Here is a 19,786-nt window from a genome sequence, read left to right on the forward strand (position 1 = left end):
GTAAATAGCAATACAATAAAAATGCCCTGACACCTTCTTTGCAGGAAAGCAAAGAGCTGTAAGATGTGGCAGGAAGAGTAAAGAAGGGGATCATAATGGTTGATCACTAAATTGATTTCAGTAGTTTACTTTCCCGGAAAATCAGCTGAATGTACACACAGAAAACAAAGCAAACCCAAAAGGAAAGACGAACAGTCATAGCTGGCGGGTACAATCTTTGACATAAGTGGACACTGTTGGCAGTGCTCTCAAGAATGTGTTGAAAATGGAATAGTGACCTTTCCTCTTCTTTACCACTCAAAATGTCATTAATTAGCAGCATTCTTGAAAAGTCTTGTTGTCCTCCAGGCATATGGACTATGTTGTTCATCTCTAAAATCTAGTTTCTATGAGAAATTTCTCACTATGCAGCAAAACACCACATAGAGCAGAAATGCTTTTCTTGGTTGAAAGCCAAAGTGGCTGGCTGGGTCAGGGACCAGCAAACTATGGCCAGGGGACCAAGTCTGGCCCACTGCCTGTTTTTGTAAGGAACGTGTGCCAAGAATGATTTTTTGTTCTACGTATTTTTAAAGGCTGAAAAAAAAAACACAAAAGGAAAATAATATTCTGAAATATATGAAGTTATATGAAATTTAAACTTTGCTATTTATTACTCATGTGCCAGTTAAGAAGTTTTATTGAAACACAGCCATACTCATTTATTTCTGTATTGTGCACAGTGGCTTTTGCACTACGCCTACAATGGCAGAGTTGAGTAAATGCCTTACATGCCTTGTGGACCCAACTAAGACAAGCTGTGACCTCTCAAATTCCAAACTTTCTTTGCTGGATCTATGATGTACTATAGGGTGTGTCTTCTTACCTATCTAGACATAAGAAAATGAGTCAAACTCCTTGAAAAGTCATTACCACATTGTTCTTAATAGCACAGGCTCTGATGACTGATACCTGGGTTTAATTGTAGTTTTTTCCCTCCTTTAAAAAAAGGGGGGAGGATAAAAAATTATTTACTGGTCTCTATATATCATTCCAGTCATTTCTCTTTGCTTGCTCTAGATGGCTCCCTGCTCAGGCTCCACAGGGCAGATCTAAGCATTTCCACTGTGGCCATAGCAATCCCCAGCCCCATATACTCATACAAAGTCAGTCAGAGAAGGGGTCTTACATTCCCAGCTAAATTTAAGATTTAGAATACTAACATCATTGTCTCTGAACCAAAAAATATGTTAGGGCAATTTATATGCACTGCTTATCGCCCTCTCCGAAATTGGCATTGAGGTAAACCATGCAAAAATACACACTGGGGGAATGAGTACCTAAGGAAAATTTGAAGGGATGTTGCAAGTTAGAGGTGGAGTAGCCACAGGGTAGCATATAGAGGTCCACATCAGGATCAGAGAGCCTCTTAGATAATGAATGCATCCAGAGGACAGCCTACATCCACACCTCTGCCTAGCTCTGTGGTCCCAGCCCATCCCCAAGCATGAGGTATTTCTTGTTAGGTGATTAAAAACTCTTTCCTAATAAAATATGACTCCAAAAAAAAAAGCCAAATTATTTTCTATTATTCCTTTAGTTGGAAGCATATTTTTTCTTGAACCTCCCTTAAAAAGGATATGTAGACAACTTTCTAGGAAAAAAAAAGCAGTAAGGACAAATAGCTTAAGCCCATTTTTCTCTAGAAAGCATTTGCCTTTCCAAAATTTTTGAACAGGGTTAAAATCCCCGTGGACCCTTGTCCAAAGAGAATGGTTAATATTAGCTCTTTGATTTTGTACTTGCTGATTTTATTTTATTTTATTTTATTATTTTATTTTATTTTATTTTTTATTTTATTTTATTGTTTTATTTTATTATTTTATTTTATTTTATTTTATTATTTTATTTTATTTTTAGGTGGTCTAACAAAATGTCTCTTAAATCTGCTTTGTTCTACCTAACCACTAGGTCAGGTGATATCCAAACTTTATACCACAGTCTCAATTTATACCCAAGAATCCATCTCCCCAAGCTACTCTTCAGAATGCTGCCAAAATTATCTTTTTTCTTTTTTTGCCAAAATTATCTTTACAAAATTATCAAATATATGTCCAGAAATTAAATACAAAAGCCTTAGCTTGGTTGCCAAAATCACTTCACTCTGTTCTTCCAGGTTCCCTTTTTTAAGGCCAAGTATCACACACTCTAAATTTTACCAACACTTAGTCACTATTTCCTCAACCTGCCTTGCACTTTTATGCCTTTGCAAGTCTTCTCATGTCATTTCCTCAGTTTGAAATGCTCCTTTCTTCCCCCACTTCCATCTGTCTTTATGACTAGTCAACTGGTGATGTATTTTAGGTGTTTTTTTTTTTTTTTTTTTTGTTTTAATCTCCTAGTGAGAAGTCCTTTCTGCCTGGGAGTTCACTTTATACCTCTGTTACAGATGGCACGTGTTACACGTGACATTGGAGTGGTGTCAGTCAGCCTCGCCTCCAGACTGCAAGCTAGATCACTGGAGAGCAGAATGATGGAAGCACACACTTGGGAATCAGAGACTTAGATTCCACATTCTAACTTTGACACTAACTAGTTATATGACTTAAGGTAAATCAACATAAACTTTCAGTTTCCCTGTCTGTGCAAGGGCATAGCACAATCGCTTTTGGGCTGGCTCATAGAATTTGCAATTGATCACCTTCTTTTAAATTCCCCTTATCACTTCTTAGAACATAGATTTATCACTATGAATATCAAACACTTTAAAATTCTATAGCCCAATTTTTGAGGGATGGTAGGAAGGAACACAAAGATCAAAAGGAGAAGAAGGAAATGGTCTTCTAAATGGTTGTGATTAGTCTGGATGTGATATTTGCTACTTCCTTATCAGGAATTGGCTCTGATGGACACCATTTTGCTAGCTTGGCTTCTTGTTAAGTGGAGAGTTGTGAAGGTTGTCAGGGAACTGTATTATTTATCAAAATCCAATCCACATTTGAGAGTGAAAGGGATGCTATTAATAAATACGTTCATAATAATAGGCTTAAATAAGATGGGACCAGGTGAAACTTCCTTGTACATGCTGAGACATTAAGTCTGACTTCTCAGCATCTGAAATATAATTTTATGTCCTGTAGCAGGCCACTCCCTGATTAGGAACCCAGCCTTTTATGTGCCACTTCCAATCTTTATACCAAACTGGGGTAGCCATCTTCACAGCAAGGCAGCTTCTCGCTGGTTCCCTTCACTCAAAGGTCTTGCATCAGAATGGAGGATTTGGGAGAGCATAACTTTTCACAGATTTATTTCACCTAAAGACCAAATGAAAGAGTATCAAGTATAATTTCTGTTAGTCTGATTTAAAAATAGGAGTTTAATAATACAAATTAAAGTGTTTCATTGTCCCATATCACACTGTAGAGAAGAGATGTCTCCAGCTTGTGTCTCTTAACTTTTACTATCTAAACCCAGACTTGGTCACTACCACTCTTGTTTCTTTTTAATAGGGTGAAAACAACAAGAACCTATAAGTAAATCCTTAATACACAGGCCTGCATGTATGTATTATAATTATTTTCCAATATCTAAGTTTAGATTACCTTAACTAGGTTTAAATATCCTTAAAAATGGAGATAAAGACCCTAATTTCACAAGGAGGAGATTGAGATTCTAAAATTCAATAGACATGTGTGATTAAAGAGGAAACCATGTAAATGAGTATGTGGTCTGGTAATGATTTTTATCTTTTCTAGCAAATATGTTGCTGATTACTTTCAGTACAATGTAGCAATAGAAGGTCTGAATGTCCGAGATTTCCAAGTATTGCTCCTGGACATTCTTTGCTCCAACAAGTAAACTCTTTCCTTAGGTAATACCTTCTAGTTGTATGATTTAAACACCATCTATAAATGTTCATTTATAGGCCCTACCTCAAATAACTAAATACTTTCTTGCCACCTCCATGTGTATATTTAATATACATTTTCTAATTTAATATGTCCAAAATAACTCTTTGTTTTCCTAGGGCCCCACAGCTCTTTCCTAGCCTATGTCCAAATCCCAGTAAAGGTCTTTACTACCCACCTATAGCTTATGCCAAATCCTAGGAATATATCTTAGTTTGACCTCTTTCCTTCATCCTTAAAAAGTATAAAGCCACTCAGAGAAAGACAAATACCATATGAGTTCACTTTTATGTGGAATTTAAGAAACAAAACAAATGGTGGGGTGGGGGGAAGGAGGGGAAGGTAGTGCAAACCAGAAAACAGACTCTCAAGTGTAGAGAACAAACTGAAGGTTGCTGGAAGGGGTGGGCAGGGGAATAGGTTAAATGGATGATGGGTATTAAGGGGTACACTTGTTGTGAAATAGCTGGGCTAACTTCTTGTATGTAAGTGAGGAATCACTAAATCCCACACCTGAAACTAATATTACACTGTATGTTAAGTAACTGGAATTTAAATAAAACTTGAAGAGAAAGTATCAATTTGCCTACAAAATCAATCTCTAAGCCATTCACTCATCTTCATAGCCATCACCATCATGTACTCTTGTGACCTAGAGCACTGCAATTGTCTTCTAAGTTCTACCTCCTGACATGCACAAACCATTCTCCTTAATGATTCTTAAAAACAAACAGATCATGTTATGCTGCTTAAATACTCTCTGAAAACCGTTTCATTTCCTACAAAGTCTTTATAATTCTGTTCTACTTCTCTGATCCCATCTCATATATTTACTCAAAATATTCAGGACACACTGTCTCCATCTCCTCCTGGAATGTGTCGAGCTCCTGCCTTCTGGCTTTTCTCCTACTGTTCCTGTTGCCCAAAATGTTTCTCCTTTCAATATTTGCAAGGCTCATGGGTTCTCACCCTTAGGGGCGCAGGGGTCACTTCTTTAGGGAAGTCTTCCCTGACCGCCTTATCCTTCCCCAGTTGTTCCATTATATTTTTGATACTTATACATGTATGTATATCATATACATATATGTTTTCTTGTTTATAATTAGTCTTCCGTTATGAGAATGTGATTTGTGATCACAGATTTATTACTAATGTTCCTGACATGGAATTCAGTGCCTGGCTCATAGAAGGAGCTCAATAAATATTTGTTGAACTACTTAATGAATATATTTGATTCATTAACATAACTTAAATAAAAGAGGATAACAAGAATTATTACTTCATCTACATAGACCATATGGGTGGATTTATTTGCATTGTGAAGCAAAAGGAAACCCATTTGCACTCTGCCCTCTTAGCACCAGAATAGAAGAGGATTATTGGGGTCTATAATATGGCCTTAAATTCTCTGATATCTTTTGAAAGGTCCAAGGGGTTCTATAACATTTCTGTCTCTTGACAAAGACGAAACCAAACATAAGTGAACAAAGTATTAAAATTCAAGCCAATAAGTGTTGTATGCAAACTTTAAAAAGTAGTATAGTTTGAATAAACACATCACTAGATCAGCAGATGGATAGCAAAGCAATATTTCCTGAACAATTAAAGAAAGGGATTCAGGATAAGACTTACTTGCCTAAGCAGGTTTTTAATGCATATAAATTTGTTTTGTTTTGGAATAAGATGCTTTTTAGAAGACTTATTTATTATAGTTCAAAACACATATTTAATTCTATTTTTATCAGTTTTTTCTACAGCTCCCTATTTTTACAAATGACAGTTCCATTTATCATCTTACTTTTTCTAAGTTATATAAATCTCATACTTGGGAGGAATTAACTATGTATCTGTTCATCTATGTGGTAAAAGTGTTCTGTTTCATAATTTAGCATATACATAATTAACACTGATGAGTTCCCAGAACATAATTATCAAACTCCTCATCTATAGGTAAAAGCAGATTTAGTCTCAGAATCTGTCTTGTACCTTACTTTTTCTCTCACCACTTCCCATTCAAAAATGTAAGGATCTCCTGTCTTACTTAGACATATCTGAGCTCAAAGCATCTATTCTTGCCTGGGTCTATTCCTATCCACTTCCTATAGCAATGGGGCTGGCTGCTGGTTCAAAATGAGTGTTCCGTATATGAAGAATACAACCTGTGGGGCCTTTTTTGCTAAAGCAGTAGCCTTAGGGTTCAACCAGCATTTGCACCAGTGGTAGTGAGAATTAGAAGATAAGCAGACTCTTTCCATATTACGTGAAAAATAGGGAATTTCAGCCATATTGGCCAAAGATATTTAGGTTAAAATAATTTTGATTATTGCTTCTGTCACCTCCACAATGTTAGGCCCTTCCAGGATGGCCAGCAAAGGACATGTTTGGAGCCAATGCAAGGTAATAGATTCAGATTTCAGTAGAGACTACCATCAGCAAAATGCTGCTTATACTGTAAAGTGGATCAGGATCTTCCGTGGTAGTAGAGTCTCTCCAATGGAATGCATACTTGGCAAATGGTTGAATTTGGCTCAGGGGGTGATTTAGCACAGAATCAAATTTGTCTTTCAAGACTTGAAACCCTTTCAGTAGAATATGGTATGGTAACTCGAATATATGTTTTACCTATTGGAACTTGGAATAACTAACTTAATAGGGCCTTAGACACAAGGGTCACAAGTGTGGTGGTCAGTTCTTTCAGTGAGAAAATTCAGTCAATTCTCAGAATGAAATTAAAATCCCGAAAGATGGTTCACACGATTACATATTTCCCTTCCTTTTGATTCACTTCTAGAACACTCGAATAGTTCTTTTCAGTTTTTTTTTTTCCCCTTATCTGGGCCTTGATGTATGGCCGCCCTATTCCATGCTAGATGGATGTCTCTATTGCTGCATTCTGGAAAAAAGGTTAGGATATATCTTGGCTTCTTCCCTGCCAGGAGAGTCTGTACTAGTCAGTCCACATTTCCTGCCACCACCAGTACTATATATCAAGAAGTGAAATAACTTTGGCAATTACTATGTGAAAACAAACAGAAAAATAAATTATTATACTGTATCCTTATTTCAGCAAAATAGAACCTGCCCAATTGTGCTTGACAAACTCTCAGTGCTTCTAAACAAATACCCTCTGTAAGACAAAGATCTGTTTTAGATAATTAAAGCACAATACCATGTATGATAGAGAACCTAGAAAAAGACCCACATGTATATGGTAAATTAATTTTTGACTTAAGTACCAAGACAATTCAATGGGTAAATTTGAAAATGTTTCCAGCAAATGTTGCTGGAACAACTAGACACACTCCTGAGGAAGTAGGGAAGGAAATGTCGTTAACACTTCCCTTATGTCATACACAAGTAATTACCATGAAAGGAATAGAGACCTAAAGGTAAAAGCTAAATTATAAAATTTCTAGAATAAAACATAGAAGAAAATCTTTGGGTAGGCCGTGACTTGTTTGATAGGACATCAAGGCATGAACCGTAAAAAAAAAAAAAAGAAAAACAAACAAACAAACAAACAAAAAAAAAACCAGATACATCGGCCTTAATCAAAATTCCAATCTGTGGCTCTTTGAAGGCCAATATTAAGAAAACTAGAAGGCAAGCTACATAGTTGAATATTCCCAAATATATTCTCCAAATATATACCTGACATAGGATGTGTTCCTAGAATATATAAAGAACTCTTACAATTCAACAGTAGGAAATCAAGTCTATAGAATGACCCAAAGACGTGAATAGACATTCAAAAAAGAAGATAACAAATAGACGAGCATTTGAAAAAAGCTCAATATCATTAATCGGCAGGAAAATGTAAATTGAAGTCAGAAGAAAAATCACTACACACACATTGGAATGGTCAAAATTGAAAGGATTGAAAAAATCCACGTGCTGGTATGGCTATAGAGCAACCAGAGCTCTCATACATTGCTGGTGGGAAAACTGTGGAAAACTATTTGGCCTTTCCTGCAAGATGTGAAACTTCTACCTAGCAGACAAAATAACAACCCCAAGAGAAATGAATCTATATGTCCCCTCAAAGACTCACATTCAGATGGAGGTGACAGCTTTACTAGTAATAACCTAAAACTGTAAATGACTGAAATGTCCATAGATAGGACAAACATGTATGGTATATCCAAGCACTGGAATACCACTCAGCACTTAAAAGGATCAAAATACTGATGATTGCAACAAAAGTGATAGATCTAAATTTGCTATGCTGAGTGACGCAAGTCAGACACAAAGGAACACAAACTATACAATTCCATATAAATATAATTTTAAAAAATGCAAATGTATTTAGAATGATGTAAAGTTGATGTTGCCTTTGGACCCGGACAGAGGAGAAGGAAGGATGGACTGCCAAAGGACATGATCTCTTTCTTAAAATATGGAGGATGTTCTATATCTTGATGGTGCAATGTTTTCAGAGATGTATCCACCAAAACTCATCTAATTTTATGCTTTATGTAGGTGCAGATTATTGTAACACATTAATGCCTCATACAGTTGATGTATGGGTAGCAATTTGGGGATTTAAATTTGTAATTATCTGCATCTAAAGCAACCTTGTTAACCAATATTTCATTATTTCTCTTAATATGTTTATGTAACTTTATGATTTACACTCGGAGTTTTGTTGATGTGGCAATACCACACTAGATGCACTCCCTCCTATAGTCTCCATGAAAGAGCCACGTCTTCAGTCCCTAGCTATTGTCAGCAGTGTGCTGTGAAACTATAAACTGGGGCACCTGGATGGCTCAGTCAGTTAAGTGCCCGACTCTTGATTTCAGCTTAAGTCATGATGGTGGGTCATGAGATCAATCCCCGTCAGGCCTCATGTCCCGCTTAAGATTCTCTGTCTTCCTTTGGCCCTTCCCCCTCCCTTTCAACAAAAACAAAAAGAGAACAAAACAAACAAAAAACAATGAACTGCTACTTTATGAGAATATGTGAGGTGGGCATTATCCCAAGCTGCTTAATCTATTTTGGTTTTCATCATCGTGTACCTACCAATAAGCCATTCAAAAATCCATGATGGAATGGGAAAGGAAGCAAACTAATTTCACTGGATGTTGTCATTTTCACCCTCTACTCTCTGTTCTTGTCATCCCAAGGCAGTTACATCTTATGCAAATAAGGTCTCCTGATGTCCTTTTCCCCTTATTTTAGAAACTCTTCTTTTACATTGTACTGTCCTGTATTACACTGTGGTTAAATATAATTAGTTTAATATCCTGCCAGAGATAATAGATCCTTGAACTTGTAGGCAATCTTTTATGTGCCTGTTGGTTGCATATATATTTTAGACTTGCCTTTTAAAGTAAAATGTTGTGGCTGATTTTCTTTCAAGTGTCCATTTGTTTTATGATTTAAAAATGTAAAAAGTAATAATTTCATTTTAGTTACTGAAAGTAGGGTTTAATTATAAAGCAATTCTTCCTTCCCATTCACAGAAAAATGAATTAGAGCTTTTCATGTGGCTAAAGAACGCAGAGAGTACAAACAAGGTGGTGACTATTACTGTGGCAACACAATATTTGTATTCACTCATTTATTGAATTTTTCCACCAGATATTTTCAACATAGAAAGTTAAAAAGTGGGATCCCTGGGTGGCTCAGTGGTTGAGCATCTGCCTTTGGCCCAGGGTGTGATCCTGGAGTCCCGGGATCGAGTTCCACATCGGGCTCCCTGCATGGAGCCTGCTTCTCCCTCTGCCTGTGTTTCTGCCTCCCTCTCTCTCTCCCTCTCTCTCTGTCTCTCATGAATAAACAAATAAAATATTAAAAAAAAAGAAAATTAAAAAGTTTGTGATTTTCTTTCTTTCTTAGTTTTACTCTTATCACGTTTACCTGTGTTTAAATTTAACTGTATTTTTTCCACAGAGAACTGAATTACTCTTTTTGTTGGCTATTAAAAATTGTTTGGGGGGTTTCAAACCCATTTTTGGTTGTAATGCTTGGAATTTTTAAAACAGTATACCTGGGAAGCGATATTTTTTCTGATTACCTGATTTTGTAAAGATACATAAACATATAATTCTGAAAAAAAAAAAAAAAAAGAAATCCCAAATTTCAACTTGCCTTTCCTCATTGCTTGCTTTTAATTTTTAAAGTTCATTTTCATAGCTTCAGTTCTGATTTCCCTTTATTTTTACTCGACTTTGTCTATTTTCTCCTTGACCAAGTTGGTGTCCAGCCTGGCTTCCAGCTTTGGGCTGGGACAGCCCTAGTGTAATGGAAGGAATGAGGGTCTTAGAGTCCCAAAGAAGTGAACTTGTCACCTAGTTCCACTACTGCCTGGTTGTGACCATATGTGAGTTATTTAATAATGCTGCACCTTATGCATCATGTGGATAAATAAAAGTCAAATTACAGTGTGGTTTTGAAAATGGAATGGGGCTTTACAGGTAAAATACCTGGAGCGTAAGCACTAATTCCCTGTGCTTGATGCAGTGTTCTTCCCAACTACCCCGACCATGACCCCCAACCCTGGCATTTTAGTCATCCATTTCAGTGATTTCAAAGGACACCATTCCTGATTTTTAGCTGACTTTTAAATATTAAAATGCTCCCAGTTCTTACATTGCAATTGACTTGTTCCCTGCATTTCCCTGTGTTAATTATTTTTTTATCTGCAATGTGAAGTTAACTTTAGTGCAGTCACAGTCTTGATTAAGTCTTGATCTCATCTTTAGTTTTTTTTTCCAGATGTAGTAATCAAGTATTTCATGTTGAACTTCCAATATTTAATTGATGTACCAGAGTCATTATTTACTTTCTGTTACAGTTGTTCAAATGATAGAAAATGGAGTTAGAAATTGAGAGAATAATATTGACAATATTGATGGAGGAAATTCTTCAAAGAATGTCACGTATGTCCTTCGTACTGTATTAATTCCTAAATTATTAAGTTTTTACATTTAATAATTATTATTGTCCTATAAAAATAATATTTTACAAGAAATGTAATAAAAGAGTCTAAAAATGAACACTCATTTTGGGCTTATGGGGCAGTATTCTTTAAGAGTTATCATAATTAATTAATATTATGTGTTATCATTGTTAAATATATTCAATAATTTTAATGTGCATTCTAGGTCCTTGTTTCATTGTAAATATTCAATTGGCACATGGGACTTCAGACAAAAATTCAAACTATAAATTCTGAAGCCCTTTACTTAACCATGCGTCCCCACCCATGACACAGTATTCCTTAATTCATTATTGCTGTAGCCAATATCTTAAAAAACACAGTTTAAATTTAGGGACTGCGTGTACTGTTTAATTTATGAGACTTGATTTTCATGAAAAACACCTAAGATAATTTATAGTAATATACATGTTTTTTCAAATAATGATAATGAGGAAGCATCACAAATTTTCTCAACTGCAGTGTACAGAGCTAGACTTTCTCGTCTGTTTTGTTAGGGGAGAAAAGAAAACATAAAAAGGAAAGAAGGCCAGATGAATACTTTTGCTGCAATTAGTGGTGATGCATGTAGTGAACTGCTAAGTATCCATGACTAATCGAGATAGACAGGGCTGTCCCTTGCTAATCACAGAAGATATTGGCCTGTCCATAAGAGAAAGGAGTGATTATATCAAAAAGAACAGTCAGCTATTACCAGGGCAAACTCTGTCAGGAGTGTCTGTGAATGATAAGATGAAAGGACAGAGATGAAATTAAAAGCAGTATTAACTAACTTTAAATAAGAAGGCATTTTTATGTGCTCATGTATTGCATTGAAAGATGCTTTGTTTTGTTTTCTTTTACAAGATGGATTTTTTTAAAGAAACACATCGCTTTATTATAAACTCTTGAAATTCAGTATCAAAAAATTAATCATAGTAATTGTTTCCTATGATATTGTAAAGCACTTAAAACTTTCTCATTATTTTATATTTTCTACATAATCTCTAAGTGCTAATTATAGCCAATATCAAATCAAATGCAGAACAAAGGATGCTGCCAAATGAAGCAGGTGGCTTGAGTTTTTGTGGCGAGGTAATGTAGTTGTTTGTTTTTGGTCTGCCATTATTTATGTAAACATATGATTAAATCTTAGTTTATAATTCATAAATGATTATTTTCTGCCAAATATAGGTTTGGCTTTTTTTTTTTAAGATTTTTTATTTATTCCTTTGACAGAGACTGAGAGAGTGAGCGAGAGCATGGTAGAGGAAGGCCCAAAGGGAAAGGGAGAAGCGGACTCCTCGCTGAGCAGAGTGCCTGATGCAGGGCTTGATCCCAGGACTCTGAGATCATGACCTGAGCCAAGGGCAGATGCTTAACTGACTGAGGCACCCAGGTGCCCCTACAGGTTTAATTTTTAAGTGTTGTTGTTGTTGAGCTTCCTATTGAATATCATCTCTGAATTCAGCAAATAACATTTTTTTAGGAATCAGCAATTGGAAATTAACTTTTTGATGGGTTGTCACTGAATCATCTCTGTTCTCTCATTGTTATAGTCTTTGGAAATTTCCCCCATTTCCAGTTCATTGTATGAATCTAGCTAATCTAACAACACAAAAATCTGTAAAAGTTCAGTTGCTTACAAAAAATATATTTTCAAATTTCAGAGATTTATTTATTTTATTTATTTTATTTTATTTATTCATGATAGAGAGAGAGAGAGAGAGAGCAAAGAGACACAGGCAGAGGGAGAAGCAGGCTCCATTCAGGGAGCCCAATGTGGGACTTGATCCCAGGTCTCCAGGATCATGGCCTGGGCTGAAAGAGGCACTAAATCGCTGCGCCACCCAGGCTGCCCAAATTTGAGTTTTAAAAACTGAATTTATTTGGCAAAAAAGCATGTTACCGTGAGTACAAAAACTTAACAGAATTTTGGGGAAAATTTTTTTACTCTTTTCTATAGAATGTTACAGAATAGCTTCAGTAGAACAGAAAATCAGTAGAACAGAAAACACAAAGTCAGTGCAAATAATATTGTCAAAGCATGTATGTACCAGGCATTGTTGTAAATACTTTTACATATACTAATTAACTGAGCCCTCATCTCAATACTATGGTAGGTTGTGTTTTTATCTTTGTTTTATACAGGTGGGAACTGAGACTCACGTACTTAGGATCACAGAGCTAATATGATAGAACAGGACTTTACGAGTGCCTACGTGGCTCAATCAGTTAAGCATCCATCTGGTTTTGGCTCAGATCATGGTCTCAGGGTCCTGAGATGGAGCCTTGCCTCTGGCTCTGCAGTCAACACAGAGGCCATTTGAGATCCTATCCTTCCACCCCTTCCTCCCAGTTCACTAGCTCATGCCCTCTCTCTCTCTCTCTCTCTCAAACAGATAAATAAATAAAATCTTAAAAAAAAAACAAATAGTAGAAATTTAAATCTATACAGTGTGGCTTTAAAGCCCATAAGTTTCATCACCATAGTATTTTTCCTTTCATGGTAAAACAGTTACAAAGTTGTGTGACCAGAACTTTGATTTTCAAATGGATAGCTTGATTCAGATAGCTATGGAATAAATAGAAGGAATAGGTGTATCCTTCATTTTTCTTTTTTTTTCAATGATTGCTATAACTCATCTCTGAAAGAGAGGACTCTAGAGACTAGGCATAGATTTTTTTGTTGGCTGATACAACTCTAAGTCCTATTAAGCCACGAAGAGATTAATATAAATTAAAAGCCTCAACTAGTTCACACCAAAATTCCTTTAAATGTTTTCTTTAACTGACTTACTGCATTTATTAAATTCTAAAACATGTGAGATTTTTGAACAGTTTCTGGGTATGGAGGGGATTTACCTGAAATACTGGGAACTCACTGAATTTAAGACACAGGCAAATTTTGCAAATGAGAAAACACAGTACTGCTCATCAATCAATAGCACATCATTTTCATCTGTCAATGAGTTGTTGACTCTCAGAGGGTTGTCCATGACTGTGACCAAGGGTGAGTAATATAAAGCTTCCTGAGATTGGTTCCTGAGAATCTGATCTTATGAAAGTTTATTTTTTCCATTTTTTTCCATTTCTAAAGGACATTTTTTTCTTCAAACCTGAAGAAACTCCACCCTATCCTTCTAACTGTCCAGAACACGTGCTTGCTGGTACCTTGTTTTATAGGTGACCAGTATCTTTTGACAGCATCTTCACCTTGTCTGTCATAAGATCTGAGTCAGTGACCACAGTCTTCTTTAAGATGATCTTCTATAGGCAACATTGCATTGGTAACTTAAAGTCCCAAATGACAATATTCTTCAAGGAAGGTCTTGCTAATCTTGGTGTTTCCTCAATTGGACACTAATATCACAAGGCTGTCCAATATAATCTGCTCCCCCTAAAAGATGCCCTTAATAGAGCCCTACGCTTTGGGTTCCCTAGAGTTGCTGCATGTCATTCCTTTATTCTCTAAATAAGCTGGACACATATTTTAATTTCTCTGAAAAAGCCAATGTCATGTCATCTCCTACACATTTTTTAAATTATGCTATTATCTCCCAAAACATTAATTCTTCCTACTTTCCCTATTGGAGCTATGGGTGCCCCAGGTGCCCAGTGAGACCTTCTTGTTGCTCTGGGAGGTGCCTCCGTGCATAAATAAGACTGCTCCACAGAGTCTTCACCAAATTTTGTTCTTTTAATTAGATGTACACTCAAGGTTTCTAGACCCTGGGTTATGTTTCACTTGACCTTCAGACGATTTTTCTTCTTACTACCCTACATGTATAAGCTAGATTATTTTTTCTAGCTGAAACATGTTTCTGAGAACTTTTAATATATTAATTAACCTAATATGTTTAGCACCCATAGAAGTAATTACTATAACTACTAGCATTTTACAGATGAAGAAGCTAAAAAACAGGGGATCCCTGGGTGGCTCAGAGGTTTAGCGCCTGCCTTTGGCCCAGGGCCCGATCGTGGTGTCCCGGGATCGAGTCCCGCGTCAGGCTCCCTGCATGGAGCCTGCTTGTCCCTCCTCCTGTGCCTCTCTCTCTCTCTCTCTCTCTCTCTCTGTGTGTGTGTGTGTGTGTGTGTGTGTGTCTATCATAAATAAATAAATAAATCTTTAAAAAAAAAGAAACTAAAATACAGAAGGGCTAGTTAACTTACCAATTGTCACCAGCTGGCAATACACCAGGTTTTGCATTTAGTCTGCTTGGATATAGAGTTTACCCAGTCAACCACCAGCAATGCTACTGTGAGAGGGGAAGGAAGATTTATAATTGGGGTCAGGGAATTGATGCAGTTCACTGCTGATCGTCTCAGTATCCTCCATGATTCCTATATAGTAGAAGGTTCGGTAGGATGGAGCATTGTGAAAGAGATGTGAAGGGGGCTCTCGGAAAGCCACAAACTATACTACAAAATGACAGGGGAGCAAGGGAGTTGAGGATATTGAGGGAGAGTGGTTCAGGTAAGCAGACATTTAGGGTGAGTAAGAAGAGAAGCCTTGAAATGACTGCTGAAATGGGATAGCACAAAGTTTCTGCATGCGAAAGATGACATTTTGTTCATGCTTAGGCAGAGGGGGGTAGGTAAATCTTGGAGAATCCAAAGCTGTGGACAGTAGAGTCAGTTTTCTGATCCAAAATGTCTGAGGATAAAGGAAATGGTAAAGGACGTATGGCTGGTTGGAATCTTGAAGGAGGATGGGTTTGTGAGAGGCAGAGTACTGTTAAGTGGGCTTCACACGGTGGGAAGCCAGGATTTCACCTCCACCTTTCAGCCAGAATATAGGCACAGAACAGTGAGTTAGGCGATAGGGGTCCTTCAGATAAGTTGGTCAGGACCACAAAATAATTCTACCACGGGTGTCACATGCTTTTCTGTCAGAAGGACGTTTAGGTCTTTTGCTTGAAGTGACTTATCAAATAAATCTTTTCTGGACTTAGTTTTAGGCTGTTACACACGTCTGATATGACTATGGTTTTTTTCATGACTTAACATAGATGGGAAAAGTATGCAGTGACTCCTATTGACAAGATTTTGAACACATGGAAAACTATCCAGGTCAATGTGTTAGGGGCTTCCCTTTTGATTGCTTGTAAATTCTTCTGCCAAAATCAAGGACTGAAAGAGGAGTTTTGTTCTCCGTAGACTATATCCCTACACTTGTATTCTTTTAACAACATTTTCCCTATTTCTTTATAGCTTAAAAGCTCTCTGAATATATAAGGAATCACTGGGCACAGCTATATAAAATAGCTATGCAAAAGAGTTACAAAGCCCAGAATGTTCTCAGGTTCAGTTCATGTGCTTCACTATCAACAGACATGCTTTGGTACCAAGCAGAATTTTGGTCTCCTACTCCTATCTCTTAAATAGATCTCAAAACCTTCTGTTTCTCCCCATCTCCATTATTGTCCCTTTGCTCAGGCCACATCATCCCTGGTCTGGAATGCTACAATAGCTTTTTCACTGATCTTCATCTAATCCATCCTCTTTATTCTCCACACTACAGCTAAAGGTACCTTTCTAATGCAGAAGTGCAGTATCATTCTTTAAAGTCTTACAACTCTTCCCTCTTTTGCTTACTAGAAAAGTCCAGGGTCTTTTAGATCTCCTTCTTTATTTCTCCAGTCTCCATGTTAGTACAAATGTCCTTGATTCTAGGACTTTGGTGAGAAAACAGTTCTGCCTCTCATTTCTCTCCTGTTCCCGATGTCCGGCAGATTTCAGATTCCTCTTTCAAGTCTCAGGTTGGATGTCACTCCCTGTGGGGAGAATCGTTGTTCCTTTTAGATTAATTTAGGGTTTTCCTCCTTTGTGTTCACGAGCGCTGTGTACTTATTTCTTTTATTTAAACTGTTCAAAAGTTCTTGAAATCACCTGCTTCTTTCAACTGAATATAAGCCCCTTGAGGTCAATGTCCATATCTTATTAATTAGTCATATCTCTGTACACTGTAGTGTATTCATAGTTGTATCTCTGTTACAGTGTTAAATCCAACGGCTGGCACAGAGTAGGTGACCATATGTTTCTGTAAATTGAATGTGTCTTATTACTCCAGAGCAATCTTTCTCAGTTTTCTTGAATAAAGAAGATATACAATATCAATTTCAGGTGATTTTCTAGGCTTAAAGGCTGGGTTTATTCTGAAATAGCTTGGAGGTTGTCCGATCTATTAAGCTGATTTTTGGGTCTCCCTCAATTGGAAATTTTCCTGATCCAGGTCTTCAGAGACATTGTGCCTAACTTAACATCGACGGTGGGGTTCTCACTCACTCAGAAATGTTCCTGAACCAGCTCTCCAAAGATATTCAGCCTGTCTTTAAACCATCTTTCTCTTGATTTTAGCTCCTCATGTTTTCAGTCTTCACTTTCTCACTCTTTATATTTTCCTCTTGCTGACACATCCACATCCATATAGATGGAAACTTTTTCTCTAAATAGTGCTCTGTGTTTTGGCCGAAATCTGGGCCAATGAAAATTCCATGTATAAATCTCCTTAGGTAGCATATATACAAACAGATAAAAATCAAAAGAGTTTATACAAGTGCATATATTTTTCTGCAGAGACGTGTACTCTCAGGATTGGCACTTGTAGAAGAAATCATGTGTTATTAGGCAGTACGCATTACAGGCAGAAATAGCGGGAAGTCTATAGCTGCCATTTCAGGGTATCGTAAAACTTAACATCTCAAAACATAGATGGGTTTTTACCAACGGTAAGTCAGATTCAAAGCAAATGACTACAAAATCTCAAATGCTTCGAATCATGTTTTTATTTTAAACACTGATTTAACAGGTTTTTAAAAGGCCTTGCACACACTGATTCATAGGTCTTATGCAGATGTAGTTGTGAGACAGGTAAAAAGTGATGCTATAATTTTATACAGGTAATTTTTTTTAATCTGTAATATTGGTATCTTCTTTATTTCTCTCAAGACAGCCCTTGGGTAAGTGACATTTCAAGACGCCACCAGAAGATAGATAACAGCATCTGATTACTTTAGGGTTAATCGTTAGCAACATGGTTGTACTAGTGACATTGTTTATAGTGTTCAATTAAATGCCAATTTAATGACACTCCACATTTAAACAGCACTGCTGAGCTCTTATGTAGTTCCAGCCCAGAGGATTGACCAGCTGTCCACCCTAGCTGACCTGCCACATGCCTTTCTATCTTTCAAGGATGCAGGTAATTGCTAGTCCTGAAGGAGACTCAAACAAGCTATTTTCTGGCTGTATTCATGATGCCTTTCTTAATAGGAAATGAATTGGCACTCTTCATAGTGCCAAACATCCAACAGAAAACTGGGTTTGGGTATTTATATGGTAGGAATTTTTTGTTTCATGAAGCCTTGGCTGGATATTCCACTCTAGATTTACAGCTTTTCATCATACCTTGCATTTTGTGAGGAGCGATGGCTGCTGCATTACTACTGACTAAGCAGCTGCTTCATTATCTCTTCCACCCAACCAATTCACTTGGGCTTTTGGAATAGGTTTTCAGACCTGAAAAGTATTCCCCGTTCCAAGGGTGAGAGTGATTAAATTGAACTAGTGCTAATATTCAGCTACAATGAGACTGTCAGCCCCTGATAATTTGCATCCAAAGAAACCAATTTGAACCAAAGTGCTGCTACTGAAATGTGTCTTTTACTAATAGACTCCTATAAATATAGGATGGTTTTTTCATTCAAATATCCTCAGGTGAAAGAAAATAAAGCTAAGGTCATTTTCACCTCACAGCTTCACTAGCTGCTTATTCATATATATATATTTTTAAATTTTTAAAAATAAATTTATTTTTAAAAATATTAAGATTTATTTATTTATTTATTTATTCATGATCAACACAAAAAGAGAGGCAGAGATACAGGCAGAGGGAGAAGCAGGCTCCCTAGGGGGAGCCTGATGTGGGACTCCATCCCAAGACCCTGGGATCATGCCCTGAGCTGAAGGCAGACACTCAAACACTGAGCCACCCAGGTGCCCTCAAATATATTTTAGGGATGACCTCCAATGAGAATGTATATTGAAGATATCTGTCCCATCCTTTTCTTTATCCCTTTAAAAAATTTAGCAGACAAGGGGCACCTGGATGGCTCAGACGGTTAAGCATCAGCCTTCAGCTCAGGTCATGATGCCAGGGGTCCTGGAACCGAGCCCTTATAGGGCTCCCTCCTCAGAGGGGAGCCTGCTTGTCCCACTTCTTCTCCCCCACGAACCCCTGCCTTGCTCATATTCTATCTCTCTTTATCAAATAAATAAATACAATCTTTTAAGAAATATATAGGAGTCAAGAGCTTACTATATGCCATGCCTGTGGTGTTTTCTGATGATATAGATATGCAAGAGATGGTCTCCTTAGAGGACTTCACAGTCCAGTGGGAAAGAGAAATAAACAGAGAAGTATAATGTAGTGTGAATATGACTATGATGAAGGTGGTATTGCACTGGGCAATATGAAGGAGGGAAACTTTTTTTTTAAAGATTTTATTTATATATTTGAGAGAGAGAAAGAGAGAGAGAGCAAGCATGAGCAGGGGTGGAGAGGGGCAGTGGGATGGAGAAGCAGACTCCTCAGTAAGCTGGGAGCCCTATTTGAGGCTCCATCCAGAGCTTGATCCCAGGACCCTGAGATCATGATCTGAGCCCAAGTCATATGCTTAACTGACTAAGCCACCCAGGTGCCTAGGAGGGAGACATTCTTGTCAAAACAATATAGGAAAAATAGAATTAAATAAATCATGTAGACAAAAAAAATGGGTTGAATCTACAATCTGAGATGATTTCAGCTCTTGGTTCATATATCTGTATTGTCGACTTCTAGAATATAAGTTTTAAACATACCATACATCATATATGAGGAAAATCTGCATGAAAGAGTAATGTGAGAATTACGTATCTCATATGAATTTCTTTTTTTTTTAAGATTTTATTTATTCATTCATGACAGACAGAGAGA

Source organism: Nyctereutes procyonoides, unplaced genomic scaffold (genome assembly GCF_905146905.1).
Source record: "Nyctereutes procyonoides isolate TBG_1078 unplaced genomic scaffold, NYPRO_anot_genome, whole genome shotgun sequence".
In the NCBI taxonomy this organism is placed as follows: domain Eukaryota; kingdom Metazoa; phylum Chordata; class Mammalia; order Carnivora; family Canidae; genus Nyctereutes; species Nyctereutes procyonoides.